The 24,997-nt window shown below is 46.5% G+C and overlaps 2 long non-coding RNA genes across 2 annotated transcripts; one reads left to right on the top strand and one right to left on the bottom strand.

Annotated features, from left to right (window-relative positions):
• Positions 1–852: 852 nt before the first annotated feature.
• Positions 853–20,674, bottom strand: LOC146892017 (uncharacterized). Its single transcript, XR_015005114.2, has 4 exons — positions 20,516–20,674; positions 13,186–14,233; positions 12,446–12,611; positions 853–2,002 (listed from the first exon to the last, which is right to left on the bottom strand). It is a non-coding gene; the product is annotated as an uncharacterized LOC146892017 (long non-coding RNA).
• LOC125396224 (uncharacterized) lies at positions 19,166–24,776 on the top strand. Its single transcript, XR_015734876.1, has 2 exons — positions 19,166–19,959; positions 23,921–24,776. It is a non-coding gene; the product is annotated as an uncharacterized LOC125396224 (long non-coding RNA).
• Positions 24,777–24,997: the final 221 nt, after the last annotated feature.

Genomic DNA, 24,997 nt, shown 5'->3' with positions numbered 1-24,997 from the left:
TGTCTGCCCTCAGAGGCCCAAAGCAGTGTGACATAGACAGGAACCTGATCACAGACAGGAACTGCTGTGAGTCATGGCAAACCTTTAGTCTTTATATATTAATTCTCTCAGCCATTTTGATATATTAACAGAAAGCTGATGCAAATAAACCTTATTTTCTTTTTCTCTCTCTCATGATTGAAAAGGCACTGTTTGGCGTAGGTGAGAAGTTTGAAGGCGAGTTCATGTGCCTATATTTTGTGAAACTGACTGGCAATACCCAAAGCTTAACAAAGAAAAGCACGCTCATCTTCATTCATGAAAAATGATATGTGAATTCAATGAGAATATTGCATTAGTCAAGGTTAGTCAGGGTTCTCATTTAAATAAATAGAATCAATACTTAGATTGCAGGCATATATATCCACATATATTAGCAAATCAACTTATGTTGAGATAGTAACAACAGTTGTCTCATACCAGAAAGGCTCAGAGCCTAGTAGTTACTTAGTCTATGGGACCTGTAGTAGGCCCACAGTGGCTGCCTCACACTGTAGAGGCCCCTAGTTACGCAGTCCACTGTTCTGGGTGCCTCAGGGCCCTGATCTTGGTTCAAAAACTGGAAGGGTTCCTAAAGAGCCACCAGTCCTTAGTCCATGACAGAAGCTTGGAAATGCTGGTTCTGATATAGCAAAGGAATCAGCAGCAGCAGGTTAAAAATGGAAACAACCTGATTTCCAATCAACATGGGATTGGCTAGACTATGTCAGATGAGTAACAAATGAAGTATGAAAGAAGTCTGGAGAAAGCATTCATATTTTGTTTTTTTTAAAATATTTATTTATTTATTTTTATTATCTATTATGTATACAATATTCTGTCTGTGTGTATGTCTGCAAGCCAGAAGAGGGCACCAGACCTCATTACAGATGGTTGTGAGCCATCATGTGGTTGCTGGGAATTGAACTAAGGACCTTTGGAAGAGCAGGCAGTGCTCTTAACCACTGAGCCATCTCTCCAGCCCCGAGCATTCATATTTTGGAAAGTCTCATGTAGTCCAAGCTTGCCTTCATCTCACTATGTAGGAGAATGAAATGACATTGAACTTCTGGTCTTCCCGCCTCTATCTCTGAAGCTCTGGAATTCCAGGTGTGTGCCACCATGATCGGTTTATATGGTGCTAGAGGCCAAACCCAGGGCGTTTGTGTGGTAGGTAAGTCCTATACCAGCTAAACCACATCCCCAGCCTCCCAAAGATGTATTATTTTCCACTTCTTTTGTTTAATCAATCCATTTATTTATTTTAGTGTTTTATACTTGAGTACAATGAATTCTATCATATTTATCTCTCCCTTTCTTTCCTATGTCTTTCCGTCTCTCTCTCTCTCTCAAATTCATCTTCTATAATTATTATAGAATATATTGTAGGATTTATAGAAAAATATATACAATATATATTATCGTCTCTCTACATAATCTGAATCCAGTTAGGGTTGCCCTTATGAACATGATTGTAGGGCTGACCACTTGGATATAAGCAATCTAGGAGGGAGCTCTTCCGTGAAGAAAACTGATTCTCCCTCTGAGCTTTGTATGCAAGGGGTGGGCTACAAATTTCCAATCGGGGGATGGGTACTCCACCGTCACTTATCCTCTGTGTTTTGATCAGTTGTGGTTCTTTGTAATAGCCTCTAAAGTCCCTCTGACGAGGAGTAAGTGCTGTATTGTGCAGGTGGATAGGACTGTTGATATGTGTGCTTCCCATGAGACCTTTACAGCACCTGTGACCCCGGGAGAGCTAGCCATGGAGGAGTGACTTCCAGGGCAGCGCCAGCTTGGTTTTCCCAAGTCCCGTGACTGACGTGAAGGGTCTTCGGCAGGAAGGGTTCAGTCTCGAGTTCTGGCAGAGGAGCAAAAGCAGTGGCAGCAGCTTGTGGTGGCAGTGGAAATCAAGGTGTGTTGGCGAGCGGAGAGCAGAGAGTGCGTGACTGCATGTGTTTTCATTTACATAAAGACCTAGAGCCTGCAAGAAATGGTAGGTGCCATCTGTGCGTTAGAGTTGGGGTCAGGAGTACGCAAACCAGAAAACAGACAGAGGAGGAACGTGAGTCTCACAGTGGGAAACTTTAGAGAGTTTTGATTTTGAAACCGAGAAACCTATCACCTGCCTGAAAAAGGAACTTAAAGATTAAGATATGGGCTTCAGGTTGAGCTTCCTGCGTTTGAGTCCACATATACCACTCCCTAGATGTGTGACCTACGGGGACATGCTTCCTGTGGTATACTTATTCCCTCATTTGTAGAAGGGTATGCTCACGAATCCCCAAACCATGATCCTGGGATGAAGAAGGATCACACTGGCAGAGTGAAGGATGCTTGGTTTGCACTAAGCACATGGTCTGTGCGCCAGTTCCCACCCTGTGCCTCACAGGGAGACAGGCGGGTGGGGGGAGCACACTCGGCAGAGATGGGGAAATCAGGGCTGAAAAGACAGGATGTGTTTACAAATCAGATCTTAGGAACTAAACTTTAACAATGACTTTAGAAAGCTCTCTAGATGAATCTTGCATCCACATTAAAACACAGAGCTTAAGACAGGGCAAGCTGTTCAGGTGCCTGGTCGACTTCACTAGCTGCAAGACCCAGAATTGGCTTGAAGAGCAATAACATGACCGTGCTTTGTTTTCATGATTTACTGTATCATCTTTACTGTATATCATTTTACATGTCCACAACGCCCTGTTTACCTTGGTCAGACTGTTCCACCCAGCTGCATGAGTTAGCATTTTATGGGCTTGGCAGCAGATACAATGGTAAAATGAGACCAAGTCAGGGAAGAAGTTTGTGGTGATTGTGCAACTTTGAGCCATCTCTGCACCTCCAAGGGGCCTCCTCCCTTCAGGGAGGGAGGGTCCAAGCGAGCAAAAACACAAAACTGAGCAAGGGTCATGTGACGAATACCAGTTCGGCAATTCACTACTGCTACTTACACGCTGGTCTGATGCTGTGCTGAGGACTCAGGAGACCGAGATCCTGAGAGATATGCTGAGGAGATGCAGGAAGGGACAGTTGGTGACAGCAGCAGGAATCTTAGTGGCAAGGAGTACATTGCTTTGGGAAGGCCAGGGAGAAAAGACTGGTGAAGGTTCCACTTTTATTTTACACAAGATTCCTGAACAAGGACATTTAATAAGTTTTCAAATGTATGGATGAGTGATGTGGGATTCCCCTCTGTATGCTATGAATATGTTTTATTACCATTGATTAATAAAGAAGCCGCTTTGACCTATAGCAGGGCAGAATGTAGCCAGGCTGGAAGAGATATAGAGAGTAGGTGGAGTCAAAGAGATGCCATGTAGCTGCCAAAGGAGAAGGACACATTGGAACCTTAGGAACCTTAGGACATGCTGAAACCTTAGGAGGCAGGCTACAGCTTTGTGATGATACACAGATTGATAGAAATGGGTTAATTTAAGATGTAAGAACTAGCTAGGAATTCGCTAGAGTCATTGGCAGAACAGTGTGTTAATTAATACAGTTTCTGTGAGGTTATTTGGGTCTGATGGGTCGGGAAACAAAAGAGCAGTCTCCATCAACAGATAGGAACACAGCACGAGTTAGAGCATTCTATACAGCACATGTGGATTCTGGTCAGTTTGTCTCCCAGTGACAAGGAGAAGTAGATGAAAATATGGGAACACAAGACAGCATGTTCTGTTCTGCCTGTATATATGCCCGCGTGCCACCAGAAGAGGGCACCAGGTCTCATTACAGATAGTTGTGAGCCACCATGTGGTTGCTGGGAACTGACCTCAGAACCTCTGGAAGAGCAACCAGTACTCTTAACCTCTGAACCATTTCTCCAGGCCCAGAATCACTTTTGATACTCCTGGAGCATTAGCTTTGGAGGAAGAGAAGACATGGGGGGAGACAAGAGGTGGCCGGATTTGGTTTCTCAACATAAGGAGTCAGATTTTATGTACTTTGGAACTGGCACTACAAAGGAATTAAAGTCCTGGGCTTGGACATTTATCTTACTTTTTCCTGTAGAAGACAAAACTGCTTCTGTGGAGAATTAACCCACCCCCCAACAGGCAATCTGAATAGCTTGCATTTTGAAGTCCTACAGGTGCCTAACAAGCCAGAATGCCCCTGCCTCATTTCCTCAGTGCTGCTAAACTGCCTGACATAGCGTGGTGAGCCACTAGAGTGGCCAGTGACCCGAAGCTTGTCTCTGTGCCTCTGAAGTATTGGTGAAGTACTCCTCGAGTTCAGATGGGGAGATGACCCTGAGTTCACTCCTGAATAAACTTCAGAGAAAAGAGAGGCCAGAGGTCAAAGATTGCCACTCTGGCTTTCAAAAACGCTTTCCAGGAAAGGCCTCTGCTTCCAGGAATCTGCAGCTAACAGAAAATTTCTTCTCCTGCCAACGCTGCTAAGCACCAAAGAAAAGTTTACGAGGGTCCCTCTTGTTGGCCATCTGGGGTTGCAAGAAAAATGCCATAAGGGGTGGGGATGGGAAAGGGAGTGAGAGGCTGTCAGGTGACCTCTGGATGTTGGCTCAGCTGGAGATTGAAGACTGAAGCATGCTGGGTGAGGTAGGCACTGAGTTCTGTGGATCCCACTTCTACCCATCAACAAAGGACAGACATCTCCGTGAACAAACCAGAGACAGGTTCTCATCATCCAGCAGAGAAGCTTCCTGCCAACACATGGTTGGCACCCTCTGGGCTTGCAGCTCCCTGACAACAGTGTGAACATTGGAGAGGCAGAATGTGCAAACCCAGAAGTGAGTGACAGGGTTATGGTGGTTTGAATGAAATGCCCCCCCCCCGGCACAGGTTCATAGTCAGTGACCCTATTTGAATGGATTAGGTCTTGTTGGACTAGGTGTGACCTTGTTGGAGGAAGTTCATCAGTGGGGGCTGTTGGCCTTTGAGGTTTCAGAAGCCCAAACTGAGGCTCATCTTTTCTTACCATGCTGCCTGACAATGGACTAATCCTCTGAAACTATAAGCCAGCTCCTATTAAATGTTTTACTTTGTAACAGTTGCCATGGTCATGGTGTCCCTTCACAGCAATGGAACACCAACTAAGACAAAGGTTAACTATAGGCTGAAAGGATATTCACAGGAATAAAATAAAGTGCCCATGCTTATGGGCTCCAGGGGTGAACCTACTACTACCCTTCGACTCAATGAACATGGTAGTATCAAAGCGCCTTCCAAATCTGTATTTCTATACCCACAGATTAGTGCAGCTCTTGGACCTCATCAGATAAATGTCATTGTGCAGTGGACTGTTCAGTCACAAATGAGACACCTGTCGTCACCTTCTCCCCAAAGGCTCAGGTCCCAAGGGTAATTAACACAGAAACATGTAGCTGGTCAGAATGCAGAGAATAAGTGTCTGCGGGATGTTCAGCCATAAATGGGACATCTGTGTCACACCTCTGCCCAAGCCCCAGAGACTGTTGTGTAAGGGAAGTGGAGGCAGGTTGTAAGAGCCGGAGGCCAGAGAGGACTGCAGGAAAACCGTGGTCTGGACGAGACTGGACCGCTGCGCTCATGCTCAGGAACTCGGAGCAGCTGCGGCTGCCTGTGCAAGGACTGTGGCAGAACAAACCAACCCACATTCTAGCACGGAGTGAGAAGGGGTTCATCTGCCCCAACCCCTAACTGAGGAGCTATGAACAGGATGGCTTTTTGCGGGAAGGGAAGTCAGTTTTCTTTAAGAGTGTGGTCCTAATGGGTCAACCACATGCCAGTGGATGGTCCCACATCCAGGAGTATATGAATACGACAAATTGGAGTCTGTGGTTTCTAAATAAATAAATAAAGGGTTAGGTTAGGGTTAGGAGTTAGGGTTAGAGGTTAAGGTTAGGAGTCCAATCCACACATGGGAGTTTGTGCATTATAAACAAGCAAACAAATAAAGAAATGGATCTAAAGTTAGGGTCAGGTGAAGAGGTAAGCCTGAATTTGGGAAGAGTAAGGGGGAATGAGTTGGGGGCAGTGAATATGACCAAAATTCATTGTTTGAAATTATCAAAGAATTAATAAGATTAATAAAAATAAGAAGAGAACATGTTCCCACAAGCATGTATACACAAAATAAATAAAGCTTTTAAAAAATGGACAAGTGGTTTTTCAAATAATAAGGAAATATTGACTCTGAGTAAATAACCCTATGACATTATCTGAATAATCTAAGCTAAAGCCAGCAGGTTTACAGGAGAAACTCAAGTGTCCCAGTCTCTGGCAGTTCTAATGTCCTCACTGAGGACCAGTGAGACTGGGGAGGGTGTTGTTTACTGTGTACCCCAAAGGGTGGGGACAGCTGGCTCTAGAGTGATGATTTTAAAGGAATTGGTACCTGGGGGTCCAGGCTTTTGTCCTGCTCCTCTTTGCAGTCACTTCACATGGTTTGGAAGAAGGCAGTGTGAAAATTCTTGCCAACACCCACTTGTACAGGCTGCATCACCAGAGGTCCAGAGACCCAGTGCTGGAGGGTGTGTCAGTGAAGGCTGGATACCCCAACTCCACAGAGATCCGGGCTACTTAGGGGATCTCTGAAGAGGAAACTCAAATGCCTAGGGCGCAAACTGATTCTATGCCCATATTGGTTAGATCGCATTTCACATAACTCTTCCTTGGTGTTGTGTGACGTTCTGGGACAGGGACGAACAAGAACAGTCTTTGGCCATCTGGGCTTCCTGGGCTCTGTATGGTCTGGCGTGGAGCACAGTTGTGAGAAGGGGAACTGAAAGTTTCAGATCACAGCAGAGTCATTTCTAAGATGTTGTGTGGTCGGTAATGAACTGAATTCTGGGAATTGTACACTCGGGCTCTGAATCTCAGTTAGTATGCACTTAAGCAACAGACCCACACCAACAACAGCCCAATCACCAATCGCACACAAAGCATGTCATGGTTACCACTGTTGCCTGGCCAAGCCTCACTTGCTGGAAACACCCTAAGGAGCTGGAAATTAATCCCAGTAACAAAGCCCACCACCCCACAATGGATGAATATAGTCTTACAGTGCCTCTGGGGTCTTTATTGCCGTCCACTTTAATCTTAGGCAGGCACAATAGGTCCAGGGCAATCAGGAGGCTTACCCTGTGTTTTCAGCTTTAAAGGACACAACCCATGAAGTGGAGTGTTTGAAGTAATGTTTTTTAGACCAAGGGTTTTCCGTTTCTCCCATCTGACTAAGTGTTTAATGAAATTACACAGATCAAATGGGACAGCTCAGTGCTGGGAATAAGTGAATACATTATTTAATTCTAGACCCTTTTCTAAAGACTTTAAATCTTTTACAGTATTTGCGCATGCGCGCGTGTGTGTACGCGCATGCACATACACACACGCACACACACACACACACACACAGAGAGAGAGAGAGAGAGAGAGAGAGAGAGAGAGAGAGAGAGAGAGAGAATATAAAGCAAATTTTTAAAACAAACTTGGGATGATGTTTTGCTGCTGAAAAGTATTGGATGCCCCCAGACCTAGAGTTACAGGAAGTTGTAAGCCATTGATGTGGGTGCTGGAAACCAAACTCTTTATTGCTGAGCCATCTCTCCAACCCCTCAACTTGCCCTCTTGACAGCATCAGCAGGTAAGAGTCACTGTGCTGCTAGTTCTTTGCCAGCCTGACACAAGCTAAAGTCAACAGAGAGGAGGGAGCCTCTGTTGAGAAAATGCCCCATAAGATTGGACCACGGGCAAGCCTGGAGGGTATTTTCTTAAATAGTGTCTGATGTGAGAGAGCCCAGCCCATTGTGGTGGTGCCATCCCTGGGCTGGTGGCCCTGGATCTTAAAAGAAAGCAAGATCAGCAAGCCAGGAGGAGCAAGCCGACAAGCTGTGAGCATTCCTATATGGCCTCTGCATCAGCTCCCGCCTCCAGGTTCCAGTCGTGTTTGAGTTCCTGTCTTGACTTTTTTGTTGTTGTTGTTGATGAACTGCAGTATGGAAGCGTAAGTTGATTAAACCCTTCCCTCCCCAGTTGTTTCTGTCATGATGTTTCGTCACAGCAATAGGAACCGTTCCTAAGACAGCCATCAACCTCACATGATACATTTTTGTTGATTAAAAAAAAATCGTGAAATAAAATGGGCTCAATATTCTTTGGCTTGTATCTTCTGATGCCATGGGTTCTGTGTTGAGCAAAACACCTGTAACTCGCATATGCCTCCTGGAGACCAGTTTAGCCCCATCTCATGACCAGATGGCTTTTAAAAATGGCTTTCACTTGCTTTATAGTGAAGCGATGCATCTCATAATGTACTAGAGCTGGGCTTTCTGTGGCGTGGACATTGCTATGTATTTACGCGAAATACATGGTACTTCTGATGTTATTTCCTGGCACTATAGTTTGTAGGCTGGCAGTTAGGAGTCACCTAGAAGTCAAAATGCCTGGAAGCAACGCCAGCTTTGTTGGTTGCTCACTGGTTGTGCAGCCTCCAGCGGGCCACCTCTTGGTGTCTGTTACTTTTCTCCATGTCTTATTTAATTTTCAAAACTATATGTGTATACATGTGAGGAGGAGGTATGTATCATATGAGCACATATCATTTGGAGGCCGGAAGAGGGAGGGCATCTGATCCCCTGGAGCTGGAACGACAGGTGGTTATGAGCTCCCTACCTTTTGCTGGGTCTGGGAACCAAACTTGGGTCATCTACAAAAGCGGAAGGTGCCCTTTGCCACCGAGCCGTCTCTCCATATCCTCTACTGTCTCATTTTAAAATTGGGGTAATAGTCACAGCCACCTTCAGATACTCTTCTGAGCCAGCAGTGTGTGAAGAAGGCTTATCTGTAACTCATACCCGCTGAGAGCAGTGAGCACTTGCTAAAGGCAGGACACTGCCACACTCCTCTGAGCCAGCGCCCCCTAATCCTTCCATATGACCAGAAAGGCCTCTGCCACTACACCTCCTCTACAGATGAGGTCATAGGTTTGTGGTTGTTTAATCCTGGCCTTCATGACTGTTCTTGTTTGATTGAGTGACTAGCTTGATGCTCTGTGCTTAAACCCCTTGATTTTTATCATTTCTTCCCATGAGAAAGTATCCCAGCAGTTTCCTTGGTGTAGAGTTTCGGGACATCATTAGAATAAGGCCTACGAGAAGATAAAATGGAAAGAGAAGAATTGCGATGCCAGCTTGTATAGCAGGAGGAGGACCCCACTGAGCACCAGGATGCCTGGCACTGACCTCCTGCCCCCCTTCTCCCATTGCCTGTGTAGAGCTAAGCCCCGGTTTACAGAGCATACTAGCCCCCACCTGACTAGCAGACCCAGCGCCTGCTGCTTCCTCTAACTTCAGATGCTGCTTACCAGAAAGTTAATAATTCGGTGCAGTGCGTGTTACCCACCGCAGTTGCAGCATCCTAGACTTGCGCTATGGGGCCGTCTGCAGCTGCTCACTCTGTAGAAAGGGACAGTGAGAAATTTCCCCATTCTGAAGAAGGACAAAACGTGACACTTTGAGACCATTCCGGGCACTGCACAGTTTCAAAAGCATCCTGAACAGATGCAGAGAGAAGTTGAGGTGAAACCAATTACTCAGTCACACTCCTTAGCCGAAGGCTCTGCCTCACCATTGTCCCAATTGGTGACAACTTTTAAGCAGCGCGGACCCCTTCAGTGGTGCGTATCTTTGTTGGAAACAGTCCTGTGAAGGGACAAGATTCCAAATCTCTGAAATCAGAACTTAAAACCCACCCACAAATCTCTGAAAGGAAATAACATCCAGAAAGGGGTGAGAGAGCAGAAAGCACGGAGTAGAAATGTCTGCCTTCATCCTTGTTAAAGCCTGATTTCATCTGGGCCTGGCCAGGAAGATGGCTCATCTACCCAACTGTAAGGATAATAGCTGTTTATGTACCTGAAGGGGGAATGGTGGGGATTAATTAGTTAATGGCTTCATGTGCTTTGAAGTTCCAAGTGCTATTAGGCATCATTTAATCCACCCTAATAGTTCCCCGAACTTGGGTTCTTCTTACCAGCTGAGGATTTGGCTTCCCTTGATCAGAGTTTCCAAATGGCAGGGCAGTTTTAATGCCTGTGTGTTTAAAACTGGTTTGCGCGGCATTTGCAACCTTAAAAAAAGTTTAACGTTTGAGCAAACACCATGTCTAAGTGTACCAGAGGGTAGACTAATCTCTTCGCGATAGTGGGGGTAAATATTAGTCCCTTTCCCTCTTTTGCCTGGTTCCCTCTGCCCTAGTATCTTAGATCTCAGTATCTTTTAGATTCACAGGCTGGAAAGTTTGAAATAGAAACTCATGGTAATGACCTTTGGGACTGGAATATCAGTCCCTATATTCTGCCTAGGTGGGGCCAGCTAGCTGGTCCCGAGAATGTGGGACTGATCTGTAGGGTAAACTAGGGCTTGTGGTCACCAATGCCATGAAGCAGTGTCCTGCATTCACTGCCCTAGCCTTGACGAACCAACAAGGGCTTTTGACAGACAGGAAGAACTGAAGGACACCATGGTAGTATAAAAAGACTTCTTTAAGACGGGCGTTCCAAGTTGTACCTATTAGAGTTCATGGCTTCTTTGAGATACTTCCTGAAAGCTGGCCAGGAGGGACATGTGGAGAGACTGCAGAGGTCCTAGGGGAGAGTCAACAGCCACCACTTTTCATACTGACTTGGGTTAGGGCAGGCACAGTACAAACTGCCCTCTGCCCACACCTCCAAGGTAAACCTCCTTAAGGGTAGTCAGACAGGGTCAAGGAAAGGACAGTCATGGAGATGGCCATGTGACCAAGTGGGCTGGGGACAGGCTTCTTTACCCTCCGTGGCTGACTCTCCTCTTACATAAGCAATGGGCTGGGGGGTATTTTAAAGTATCAATATTGTATAAAAAGTCAGGAGAGTCCACTCCCAGCCAGTTCTAGTTTTACAGAAGGCCTTTAGTAACCTGGTTGGGCAGTGATGGCAGCAAATCTTGGGGTTCACCACTGGGGGAGTCACACCCACGAAGACTAGTCCCTTCCTCACTTCCCGCCTCTTCTGCCACTTGATTTCTTTGCAGGTCTCCCATCTGGGTCTCCTAGCTGGGAGTTTCGTGACGTGAACTGCTTATCGTTTTCTTTGATTAGACTTTATCAGCACTTTCTAAATCAGGGCACAGGAGAAATACGCTCTATGTTTTCCTTCAGTAGGCTAACACGACTTCTATAGAAGATAAGACACCATCGGTTAGTGGTTGGTTTTGCATTCCCTGCTGGGCAAACATTTCTGGTATATGTAACATATGTATCGTGGAACTAGTGCAGGGTGTGTGCCTGTGATAAAGTGCTGGGCTTTTTACAGTAGTCTGCTCCCATCCAGCCCTGTCCAGTGTTCATGAGCTGAGACTGGTGTGATATGATGATTGACAGGCTTGGCTTCTGACAGTAGCTAGCCTCCCTGTTCCGCGAAGTACTGGGGATTTGCAGGAGAGGTATAGGACAGAAGGAGCTCGTTAAGATGCAACAGATCCAACAGAACACAGCGGGCAGCTGAAAGTCAGAGACCCCTTACAGCTCTTCACAGGTTCTTTCTCATGGAGGAACAAGCTACCGGAATCAGTGTGTGTGTGTGTGTGTGTGTGTGTGTGTGTGTCTGTGTGTGTAAGTACCTAACTATTAGTAGCTATGTCTATAACTGTACATAACCTGACAAGATGAGTCTTCATCAGAAGTACAAATTAATATCAATCACAATGTGAGCACATTTTATGGATGGTTGGAATGCAGTCACTGATTTGGGAAATGAGTAGGTGAGCCTCATTTTTGTAGTGGCTTTTGGAGGGGGACTGGGTAAAATATTAATATTTTTTTCACAATTTGAATACTGTTATTCCACAAATCCCAACATATATCCTTTTGACTTGCTGTCTTCCATATTATTTAACCAAGTTCAATACCCAGTGGGCTCAACCTTCTCAGCAAATTTCTTGCCCAGGCCTGCTGAGGCCTGGGATCAACTGGCTTTTCCTCCATCAACCTGCGGAGTGTTTTCAAGATGCTAAAACTTAGGAGAAGCAGGATCCGCGACATCCACACCCTGGACACCAGGTTGGAACAGAACCTCAAGTACAGTAGTGTGTCGCATAGAAGCTATAGCAGCTAACCCGAGAAAACTTTCTGTATAGGTACCTGACCCTGAGAGCTATCTCACGAGCAACAGTCTTCTATTTAAAAAGAGTATGTCTTTATGACCAAAGAGAAGTATACTTCCTGAATTAGAATCAAAGAATTACAGGCAATAACTCACAATCAAATCCTTACATTTTTTCCCTTCTAAGGGAAGGGAAACGACACACGTTTGCAAAGAACATCCTCTGTTGTATGCAGAAGACCTTTGCAATAGCCAGGGTATGGAAAGCTGGCTCTGCGCTGATGGAGTAACGAAAATAGAAACTGTAATATAAAGGTAGAGGGGATGGCTCAGTTACTGAAGTGCTTACCTTGTAGGCATGAAAAGCTGGGTAGGATCCTCAGAACCCAAAGAAAAATGTCTGGTGTGGGGGTGTGGTTGTGATTCCGGCTCCAGGAAGGGGGAGACAGAGACCCTCTGGAATTCACTATGTAGCCAGGCAGGCCTAATTGGTGTCCTCCAGGCCATGATAGACCCTGTCACAAAGAAGCAGAGAGCATTCCTGGGGAATACAACCAAGGTTGTCTTCCAGCCTATGAATGCACAGATTCATGCATACATAAACACACACAGGCACACACACACACACACACAAAGTAATTATGAAGCGTGTAGATACACACACAGTGGGATGATGCTCAGTAACTAAAAGGGAATCCTGTTATTTGCAATAAAGTGGATGAACCCAGAAAGTACTGTGCAAAGTGAAATCAACCAGGCATAGGAAAGACAAATACCACATGACCTCACTCACGTATGGGAACCAAGAGGTCAGATCCACACAGCAGACTGTGAGTGCCAGGGCTGGGGGTGGAGCAAAGGGGAGATACTAATGAAGAGATATGGACTTGTGGTTCTCGGGCTAAGGAAGCTCAAGAGAGCCGGTGTACCACGTGGCACCCAATTAGTAACACTGAGTTATGTGCTTGACGTCTGGTTAAGTGTTCTCACTGTAAACAAACTGACAAAAGGGTAACTAGATGGTAAATGAGATTGACTACGGAGATCACAAGATGCGTGTGTAGCAAACAGTCGCACTGTACACCTTACCCCAGGTAGTCTTTGCCAGCGACTCCGCATTTGTCGTCAAGGCTACGTTTTCTGTTCTATCCTTCTCCATGCCATCATGGTGCTTCTCCAGGCAGAGTGCTCAGCACTTCCTTCTTTCCAGCTCCAGCGGCAAGGGATGCATTCTTTCCATTATCACCGCTGCAAACTTGTAAGCATGTCCTGCCTGGATCGCAAAGGGCCAGCCTTCGGCCCTCAGATATCACTCCAAGAACAAAGTCCACCCAGCCTGCTCCTGAACAGTGCTCTGTCTGCAAGGCAGGATGGCTTCCCAGAATCTGGTCATGAGTGTGCCACCGCAGCAAGGCCTGTGCTTGCCGTCTGTGAAGAACAGAGCTCCAGATGTGACCCACAGTCAGGAAGGCTCTTTAGTTAGTCAAATGCTGTGGAGCGCAGGGGCACAGAGAAAACCTGCGCATGTCTGTGGAACCCCAGCGAACCTGCTGCCGGCATTTTGACCCTCATCATCCTGAAGTGCATTTGATGAAGTGCTTTTCTCTCTTGCATGGGTATCCTTTGCTTTGTTATGTCCCAGATAAAGTGAATCTCAGTTACTTAGAGAAGTAGCCTATGGCTCAGAGTACATACACAGAAAGTCAGAGCTCTTCCTGCCTCTGCTTTCTGGTTGCTTCATTGCTCTTCCTTGCTAAAGACAGGCTAGTCATCTATTTTTTGACTTAACTTCTTCCTCTTTGAAAACAAGGGAAACACCAACAGTTTTTCCCTTCTTGGGCTATTAGCAATATTGGAACAATGTGTGCAGCTAGGGCCGAGGAGGCTTTAGGGATTTGTTGTTTACTTTCTACACAGATCCCTCTGACATCAGCCGTGTTGAGAGAGCTGAACCGCAGCTGTGCTTATCTGGAAACACAGCATCTCTGGAGGAGTCTGAAGACGAGTCCCGCTTGCTTGTCTGAGATGCTGGGGGTGTTGGGTCAAGGTCACAGCTCTTGATAACACGTTCGCAAGACTCCAGGTAGGCTGACTTATCTTAACCACCACTGTGACCTGAACTCAGTACACGTGTACTCTAAAAAGAAAGTGTAGGAAAACTTGTAAGATATTGATGATGGTTATTACTCAATGTCGGCCTGGAAAACTCTGGAAAGGACAGTTGGTAATTCTTTGAACTCCATCACCTACACCATATCTGTCTCAGAGACTGAACCCTGCAGTGGTTCTCGGAACAGTCAGACGATTCAAGAAGATGTAAATTCAAGTCAAGTAGATGCAGCTCCTTTCTGACAAAACTTCATTTATAATTCAGTGTGGTTGAATGTTTCTGTCTGGGCCCTTAATTTAGACACTTGATCTAAAGTAACATGAGCTCAGTGTGCTCCAATGAGCTTCGATGTAGGCTTTGGCAGGCTCAGGCCTGACCAGTATGATGGGTACACATCTCTGAGGAGGCCTGTATCCCTTCCTCCATTCTGCATCTATTTTTGTCATGTACCCAGGAGTTCTCAGGGCATGGGTGAGAGTGCCAGCTGAAGCCCTGGGTCCAGCACAGCTACAAGACCTTGTCATATACTGGATGGCCAAATTCCTCATTGGAACTTCCTGCCCTCTGTCTCTAAGCCTGTTATCTCATGACCTTCTGGAACATGAAGCAAATTCTTCCTAAATCCAAACCCCAAGTCTCTCAATTATAGAAGAACAGGAGAAAGCTGAGAGTCTTCATACACACGGAGAATCTACCCAAGCTCACAAGTATATATTTAAATGTTATGCGAATTGCCAAATGACTACCATTACTCGAGACAGAGAAAATGGGAAAGGTGGAACACTATTTTATGCTTTTAAAAACCAACTGCCAATGGCTATCTGCCCAGATGCTGGCTTTGGTAGAGAAGGCGTTTGATAGCCATAACACCTTTGCCATTTCAAATCATCAGGGATCTGGGGGCTGGATGGTCCTGAAGACTCATCCCTTTCTTTTCCATGCTCTGTTCACACAGCTCTTCTTGCCAGTGTTGACAGGAGTGCACCAGGAAGCCACTCGGCTGCACAGCAGTCTTGGGAAACTGCTTAAGAGGAACTCACATGCTTTGGGAAGAGAAGGGTGGATTTAAACAAATTAACCAACATTCACACTTCTCATTTATGGGGTACTGCCAAGACAAATTCAATGCTTGTCTTGGCCAGAGTTTGTTTGGTTTTCAGGGTTAAACTCCACCAGCCCACAGTAAAAAGAAATATTATAGAGATACTCAGAGAAGCTGTGATCCAAGGGCAGGCCCAAGAGCAGGAAGAAGGAGGCGAAGTGGAAGCAGCTGAGTCCCCTCCACCACCTCTGCCAGGTCTCTCATCTCTGGCTTCACACTGGCTTTTCTGGCATTTTCTTGTAGACCATGGCCTTAGTCTTTCTGGTTGTTATGACTGAATACCTGAGAGAATTGTTAATCACAAGAAAATGAGCTTGTTTGTGCTTGAGGTTCTGGAAGTTGGAAGGTCCAAGAGTAGCAGATGTGCCAGCAACTGCTTAGTCTCTGGTAAGAGATTCATTCTTCATCAACTTGTGGCAGAAGAACAAGCAGAAGAAAACAAAAGGGCACAGAAATCACAAAACACAGAGGTGGGCTTCCTTTAACAACACACACACACACACACACACACACAGAGAGAGAGAGAAAGAGAGAGAGAGAGAGAGAGAGAGAGAGAGAGAGAGAGAACTAAATTCAGTCCCATGAGACCAAGAAGCCACTAGTACCAGAGTAATGTACTAGCCCTTGATCTGTTCACCTCTTTGGACTCACCCTAGCACCACCATGATGGCCATCAGTGCTTAGCATGCAAATCATATTTACTTGCTGCTCCAGCCTTCCATATTTGTATATTGATGTACTCCATTCTACCCATTCTCAGAAAAGCATCTCATGTCTGTATGTCTGTAGTAACATAATAATCCTGTTGAGCTCTCCCGACTGTCAGAGTTGAGGATGCTGTAGGGCTCCCATCTTCCTTTCCAGTGCTCTTTCTGGGCATCTCATTGCTATGGGATAATGCTCTTGTACACTGTAAAGATTTGTCACTCCTATTGGTTTAATAAAACACTAATTGGCCAATAGCCAGGCAGGAAGTATAAGGCAGGGTGACCAGACTAGGAGAATTCTGGGAAGAGGAAAGGTAGAGAGTCAGTTACAAGTTAGACACAGAGGAAGCAAGATGAGAATGTCTTACATGCCTTACTGAGAAAAGTTACCAAACCACATGGCTAAACATTGACAAGAATTATGGGTCAATTTAAGTCATAAGAGCTAGTTAGCAATAAGCCGGAGCAATAGGCCCAACAGTTTATAATTAATATAAGACTCTGTGTGTTTATTTGGGACTGAATAGCTGTGGGACCAGGTAGAACAGAAATTTCTGTTTTGATGAGCATGCACTAAAAACCCTGTTGGCCAGACAGCTCTTGGGAAGTGGTGGAAAAGGAAGTGTTCTGATCATGGTCTGTGAAGCAAAGGGTACATTTAAACAAATCAGCCAACATTCATATTCTTTACCTTGAAGTCAGACACACTGAAGAACTTTCATAAATATTTGCTAGATGGCCCCTTGATAGGATTGAATAAGTTGAATATTTGCAATTAACTAGACAATCTAAACTTCAGGTTTCTGGAGTGAAGAAGTTAACTGGATTCTCTTGAGTATTGTCTATGAATATATAGCCAGGGACCAAGGCTGTGGTTCCCTAGATGGTGAGGACCATACCTGACATTATCAAGACAGATCTCAGAAGAGGTGTGGACTTCTCAAATATACTATGTTTTAATTCCACTTAGTCTAAAAGTCTGGGGTCCCCAGAATCCATGAGATCAATTTAAGTGACTTTAGTCACCTCAGATCTCCGTTCATTCCAAGCTCACAGCACATCACACATTGCTCTGTGTGCAGAAATAGGTGCCTTAGATCTCAGTGCCAACAAGTATGCATCAAGAGTAAATGCTGTGTTATGTTCATGTTAGCACATACACAGGCACATGTGTGTGTAGTTCAGGGAATTCCAGGAAGCAGGTAGCCAGTCATATCAAATGCCAATGGGACAACATGGGGAATGAGGGCTGAGCACTGGGTCACTTATGTGGTGAGCCCTGCTGCTGTGCCAGCAACTTAAGACTGGTTTCAGAGTAGCAAATGGCAAGGATGCTAAGTGGCATCAATGTCAAAAGACAGGTCAGGGTAAAGGGCAGACTGCTGGGGTGGGTATCTTCTTTAAAAAAATAATTCTTACAGTTTCACCGCTACGTTACAATACTTCTCAACAAGAAAAATGTTGCCAAAGTGAGACAAATGAACATGCTGACCAAAAACTCCTAAGCTCAAATGAAACATAATCTTTTTAGAGAAAAAAAAAATGGTCCATTCTTGAAACAATGACTTTATGAGCTGTGATTTTTTTTACTTAAGACCATAACAGCCACCTAGACTCTTCATGCTTGGGCCCAGTAGGATGTCCCGAGACAGATACTTTAATGTGAAAGGGCACAAGCTCACAGGCATTGGTGGAATGAGCCCAACTGAGCATGGGTCCAGTGACCACAGGCTTGGATAGAATGAAAGATGTCTGATGAAGTAACACAGTGGTGGTCAGCCTGATTTCTAAAAAGATGTAGAGGAACCTGAGTGAGGCATGGAAATGTGTACAGTATCAGAGGAGGAACCAAGAACACCAGCCTCCATGGCGGGGAGACAGGAGGAGGGTAAGCCGTCTGTCACATGCCCCTCTGTTTCAGGAAGATGAGCAATAGGCTCTGCCTGTTCAGGTATGGACCACAGTGACAAAGGAATTCTCAGGGTGGTGATGACCTCACTGAGAGGGTGGTTTGTCACTGGAGGTCATCTATGGTTCGGAGAGGAAGACCAAGGGCTGCTGAGACCTGTGAGTGAAGCCGGGCTTCAGAGCTGAGCCTGCTCTCAGAGGTGTCTGTTTGAGTCAGAAGATCCATAAGCAAACGTTCATGATGGTCCGGAGCACCCCGCAGGCACTGTCCTCTCCTATAGAGACAGTTTGGCTGTTTACTCTTGCCTAGTGAGCCTCCCCAAGTGCCACTCGGCTGAGAGGCTCTTTCTTAACCTAGAGGAAACCTGGCAGGCTGATCTCTTTCATCTGAGTTTCTTTCTCGTGTTGCTTTGAAGAGAGGAACTCTGAAATAAAATCTGTAGAAAGCAAATTTCTAAGTGAAAAACTCCAGAAATAAACTGTAGGGAAGGGGAGGGGGATTGATTTCGGGAGAGACTGACTTTTATTATTATAATTATCAGATGAACCTAACTGATATTTCACCAGAAGGAGCGACTGCCAGAGGCTTGGGCCTGCTCGTTCCTGGCTCTCCCACCCTAGCCCCACTCTCAGAGATCCTCCCAGGCGGCACTTACCTCAAGTACACCCCACCCCTCAAAAGCACAGGTCGGGTAGAAAGTGCTACTTTTAAGGCTTCCCTGGTGATTTTCAGGTACTATCATAGGATGCCCACCTGTCTGGCCACAAGCTCCAGGTAGGAGGTGAGAATTCCTTTGAGATGCTGCAAACAGACTAGTGTTTTACACTTTGCATCATTGCTGGAAGCTCCAGGGCAGCTTTTGGTCATTAATTTCCCCTTCAGGACCAATTTGATGTTTACTGTCAACAAGTGGCTCAGTGTCTGAAAGGTCCAAGCACACTTAATTCTGATCTTGGCCCGGTGCAAGGCTGTGGTCAGCAGGAGAGGAGAGGAGAGGTGAGTAGAGGGGAGGGGAGGGGAGGGGAGGGGAGGAGAGGGGAGGAGAGGAGAAGGGAGGGGAGGAGAAGGGAAGGGAAAGGAGAGGAGGAGAGAAGAGGAGAGGAAAGGAGAGGAGAGGGGAAGGGAGAGGAGAGGAGGAGAGGAGAAGAGGGGAGGGGAGGGGAGGGGAGGGGAGGGGAGGGGAGGGGAGAGGAGAGGAGAGGAGAGGAGAGGAGAGGAGAGGAGAGGAAAGGAGAGGAGAGGAGAGGAGAGGAGAGGAGAGGAGACAATCCCAAATGGTTTCGGGTCCAATCATACTCTCTTCTGCCCCGACATGATTTCTTTGGAGCCCATGGTCAGGAACAGCTGCCCTCCACCCTCCTGACACACTTCTGCCTGGGTGCTTTAACTCTATGCTCAGGCTGTTATTAGCCACACAGGGAAGCAGTAACAGAGGGGCAACCATGTTGTACCAGTATACCTGGCACCAAGGATGCTCCCAGGACCTGAGACCAGAGCACTAAGCCAGCATGGCCCAAGCACATCTCATGGTGACATCTGAGGGACATTTGGAGAGTGGAGGAAGTGTGGGTGCAGAGGATCTGCTGGGAAACGGGGATGAAAGTGGCAGCAGGAACAGGGAGGGGCTCGTGGGTACACTACCCTAGAAACCAGAGCAGAGGTAGCAAAGGCTGACCGGGAAGACAGGTCCCATAACACCTGCCAGCCCCTTCCCGGCTTGGCTTATTGCACTCACGCCATGTTTATAAGCAGAGCCCTGGGAGGCACAGCAACCACACCGCCGGGGCAGGTAAACAGGACAATTGACGAGACTTCCTTGGGCACAGTATCCTTTCTTTAGAGAGAACCTGGACCAGCACATTTATCATTCCAGGAAACTCGAAGCTATTCAGGCTGCAGAGTTTGGGCAAGTTCAGTTCGGTGATGGGAAGCAGCAAGGGTCAGAGCAGGAAGTGACTGAAGGCCCTGCTGAGCAACTCCAGGGGCCTCCACCCAGGACTGTCGGTGAGCATTTTACCATCAGAGATGAGGACAGGTAAGTCACCAACCAGCCAGAATTGAACTGATGGTGGTGTCAGCCCTGCGGGTTAGGTGATTTAGTCCTTTGGGGACGTCTTCTGGGTGGGTCAGACTAGAGAAAGGCGCCCCGCCCTTGCAGCCCCAATAGGACAAAGGATCACGTAAATTCCTGAAGCTGGTTAAATCAATCTTTAGAAAATAACAATTCTGCCGAACAGCTGGCTATTGGGGAATGCAGCAAAGCCTTGTACCTCTTTGAGGAAGTGTTCCAGGCCAGAGGAAGTGTGTGAGCGGCTGGAAAGCATTTGCTGAGCATAAAGGGAGAAGGAGACTGGGTCTGACTGCAGCACCTCCCAGGAGACAGGCAGAGGGCCTGCCTGGTGTGGTTCCTGCAATCTACTTTGGTCTTATTTCCATTGCATGTCCTGTCTTACAATAAATCCCATCACCATGGTGATGTGGTTGGAATTCCGTGCTAGGCCACCTCCATGACCTTCAGGATCCCATGACCTCCCTGCAGAAACCCTGACACCACCACCCCCATGCCACTCTCAGAGGGGGGCTGCACTTACCTGTTCCAAAGGAAAGGAAGAGAGTCAGCCACAGGTAGACCTCGAACCTGAAGCTGGGAGGGCTGGATTACGGGTGGGGCCTCCCTCTTAGCTGGTAGAGCACCCTTCAGAATTGTGTGCATAGTAGTTGATACTAAAACTAAAAGACAGAAAAGGAATCCAGGAAAAGGCATCCAAGGGCTGCTCTGGCAACCCGAGGCTATCAGTATCATCTCTCATTGTTTATTTTTCAAGAATGTTGTCTTTGGAGACATTGTCACCAGTGAGTCAGCCTCTGTTTGCTTGCATTGGTTTCCCCTTCTATTATGTTTCCCCGTGTTCTCCCAGCTGCCACCATCTACTGAACCCTGACCCAAAAGATTGCTCTGCTTGTTGATAACTGACAGCTGGACAAGCCATCCCCAGGCACAAGCCATATACACACATACCACACACGTGCTGTAACATGCCACATGCTCCCACACGTACTGCTCCTCCATGGTTCACACACCACACAGAGCATACACAGTGCACAGATAACTTAAACATGCTACCCCCCCACATATGCCAGGCACACAAAATAGCCCTGTTCTACACATGGTGGTAGCATGAAGCATATCATTCTCATATATACACACAACACTAACCACATACGTGCCACACATGCCCAAGAGTCATATGGGTCACAAATTACATACATATCTTATATACTCCCTCTTCCAGTGCACATGATATATGACCTACAATTCCCATATGGCACCCAGAAGGCACACATGCAACACACACTGTGTATCTTTCACACCTGCACAATGTGACACGCACACACACACATATCCCACACACTTCTTATTTTACTCTATATAAACTAATGTTCCATATTCTCCTGACATTCACTCACAAAGTTCTATCATACATTTTCCTCCAAGCTGATGGTCAAACGAGCTCTCCTAGACTCTCCTGTGTGTCTGTCCTCCTCATTATAACAAACAGACCAAACACAGTGCACTGTGGGGCATACAGACTTTGAGAAAAAGGTCCTCGGTTCCTCATTATTCAGACTAGCCTTGTCTTCTTGAGGGAGGAGGTACTTTGCACTTTGGTTCCTGACTGGGAAGGGGAATATTGTCTAGGCGGGGACTTGAATCAGTGGCCTCAGCCCCAGAGTCCAGCAAGTGAAAACCAGTACCTGAGATGATTCCAGCCAATGACAGGGCAATGCTTACTTGAACTGTGCATGTTCTAGCTGATGTCTTTCCAAACTCCTTCAAGACATCAAAGTACTCTCACATACCCTGTCTCCCAGATGGATGTCAGTATCAGTGTGCAGTGGGTTTCGCCTTCTCATTGATTTTGTACCCTGGGAACAAAAGCATTGAAAGTCAAGCTGACTTGTGACCGGCCACAGTCTTCAAAGAATGCACCAAGCTGGACTGCCTAAGTCTATAAGCTCTTGAGCCTGTGGAAATCCCAACTCCAAGGCTTTGACATCACAGGGTTCTGGCAAGGTCTCAGGGCTCTCTAGGCTCCCCAGTGGTCCTGAGCCACCCGGCCTCCTACTCAGCGTGCCCAGAGACCCTCCTGAGAACCAACTGCTTCGCGGTCTTCCAATGCCCTGTTTATAACCAGAACATCAGAAGACGGCAGGGCTGGTGTGCAATTAGACTTCGGACGGCAGCCATGTAAATTAAATGTATAAATCATTATAAATTATTATTTAATAACTCCAGAATGAATACAGAGCGTCTGCTGCTAATGGCACGCCCAGGCCTGTTCCTTTTGAACTGACTGCCGGCCTGGAAACATCAGGCGAGCTTTACCCATGTGTTCCTCGTTCATGATAATGGGGCAAAAGTATGAGCCTTTGTGGTATAAGCTTTTCAAAACTCCCCGGCTTCCCTCAGTTTTAATTTATTCCACCTTTTGTGAGCACCACAATGCTGGTGGGGTGTTTGGGTCTGTGAGCTTCAGTTCCCCAAAACTGATTTACATCCTAGGCTGCGACAGGAGGCTCAGAGAAGTTTATAAGAACAGAGATCACAGAGATGTGAGAGATGACAGGAGTACCCACACCCTGTCCCCGCTGCCACCTCTAGCAGATTCTGTCCCTCAGTCCATGAGAGCAGTAAGAAAGGTTTTCTCCTCTGAACATTCTAGGTGCTTCCAGCTGTTTTTGAGCAGGGGAAAGGGCTAGTTGCTTCCTGACTCTCACTGTCTGTCATTAATATCCTGAGTTCCCGTGAAACACATCTCTGTCCATTCTGGATGAGCCTGGAGTCGTGATATATTTTTTTCTTTGCCTCGCCTTCTTGTTATCTGGGTTTATTGAGACAGGGTGTCACTATGTAGCCCAGACCGACTTGGAACTTACCAATCTTCCTACCCTTGCTTTCGGGTGCTGACTGCCTGGTCTCTTTCCTTCAGTGCAAATGTTATTCCCCTAGTTAGCTAGGGAGTAAGAGCCATGGTGTTAATTACTACACTTGATTGAACAAGGTCCTAGAGAAAACTCATTGATGACTATGACATTGGTACAGTGTGGGCCTCTGCTTTTCTGGTCTACCCAGCTTAGGTGACAGACTCACTGGGGCAGACTCTTTCCTAATTGAAATCCCTTGGGAAGGAGGCACGGATGAGCCAATGTGAGCCCAACTAATTTTCTCTCACTTCTGGTTTTGAAACTCAGCATGCAAAAGCAACAAAGCTTGAAAAGATGCACTAGAGCCAGAATCTACTGTGTGCCATGATCCTGGGGAGTAACTCTAGGCAACCGTGGGTTGTTCCATTATCTCTAATATGAGAGTAAGCTATTTGAGCACCTCCAGGGATTGTGAGGGTTAATGGCTTCCCTCACCTCTCAGGTTTTCTACAGTGCTTCGTGCGTTGCAGGTATTAAAGGATGTCTGGGGTTTGTGTTGTTATATTGCCTCTCCATTTGTCTTTGCTTTTTTTTATGGAATGTTCTGAATTCTTAGATTATATACTCAGTCATACCCAATATTTCTTCTCAGTCTATTCTCTTCATTTAGGTTTTTGTTTGTTTGTTTGTTTGCTTTTGTTTTGTTTTGAAGACAGGGTCTAACTATGTATCCCTAACTGGCCTGGGACTTGCTTTGTAGATCAGACCGCCTTTGAACTCTCAGAGGTCTGCCAGCCTCTGCCTCCTGAGGGCTGGGATTACCGTCGTGCACCATACACCTGGCCATACTCCCCTCCATTTTAGCACGTGCCTTCCCTCAGACCCCTCTGTGAGGGATAGCCACTTTCATCTTGTTCGGGTCTTACCTTTCCCAAAGAACTGTCTGTGTTTTGTCACTGTGTGAGGCCCCCTTTGTCTGCTACCTATCCACCGTCTAGCTCTGTCCCTGGAATTGTTCCAGAGACACCACAGGTGAAGATTGTGACCTGTAAACCAAATGCTCTTCTCAGGTACATGACTGAAATACAAGCCAAATCTGCTGCCAACACAAACACAGACAACTTCTAGCATTCAGCATGCCTGGCTTCTCCAGAAGGCAATAGGACCTGGCCATCCTGGGCTAATGCTATTCAAGATACCAATATGTGGGAGCGCGAAGTTTATCCTGCCTTTCGGCACCCTGGGAACCTCCACCTTGCTTCCTGCTGGCCTTTCAGTTGCCTCTGACCTGGATCCTGGAGGCACTGGATCTTGTGACATCAACTTTAGAACAAGAAAACCTGAGTGTCACAGAGGAAACAGAGCAACACCTGGTAATGCCAAGACCTCGCCGCAAGTTCTGCATTCCACCAGTTGTCTGAACATGCTTGGTCCCCTCACTCTCTTCTTTTTCCTCTGGTGGTGGTGGGGAGAGGACACTTGGAGACCTCTATATGTATTGGCTGTGACCATGGTAGGTGAAGTACAGCATAGACACTGGCTGAGCTCAAGGTCTCCCTTGTTCAATCACATGGGGCTTTCTGGGGATCATTGTGTTGCTGACTGACATAAGACGAGGTGCCAGATCTTTCCCTTGCTTTTGACTCTCTATGGGAGCTTTTGCTGATGGTGTTGGAAGTTATGAAACTAGCCAGGACTCTGGGCCAGTCATGCTGCTTTCACCGTGAGGAAGAAATGCAAGAAGCCCAAAGCTCTGACTTTCTCTCTCTTGCTTCCTTTCTTGGTCAAAGGAAGAAGGCTCTTCCTACACATTCACCGCCATGCTGGCTTCCACTACAAAGGGCCTCACACACCTACCTGCAGCCCACTGGCTGGCACATCTCCAGGGTAAATAAAGCCCATGATTTTTCTTATTAATCACAAATACACAGCCTCTCTTTCTATTGTTCTGTGCCTGGTTCACACCCTATATAATTTTATTCGGTTCCTACAGTCCTGACATGCCCTAAGCTACAACTGACATTGATTCAGTGGCTTTTAAAAGGTGCTATCTGTTCCTTGTGTCTACAAGGAGCTATCTGAGAGTTGCCGCAGTGGTGACTCAGGCCTTCAGAGAGCAGGGCACAGTGAGGTCACACGCCACCAGG

Source organism: Myodes glareolus, chromosome 14, assembly GCF_982192425.1.
Source record: "Myodes glareolus chromosome 14, mMyoGla1.1, whole genome shotgun sequence".
Classification (NCBI taxonomy): domain Eukaryota; kingdom Metazoa; phylum Chordata; class Mammalia; order Rodentia; family Cricetidae; genus Myodes; species Myodes glareolus.
This window is presented reverse-complemented; position numbering and strand designations above follow the sequence as displayed.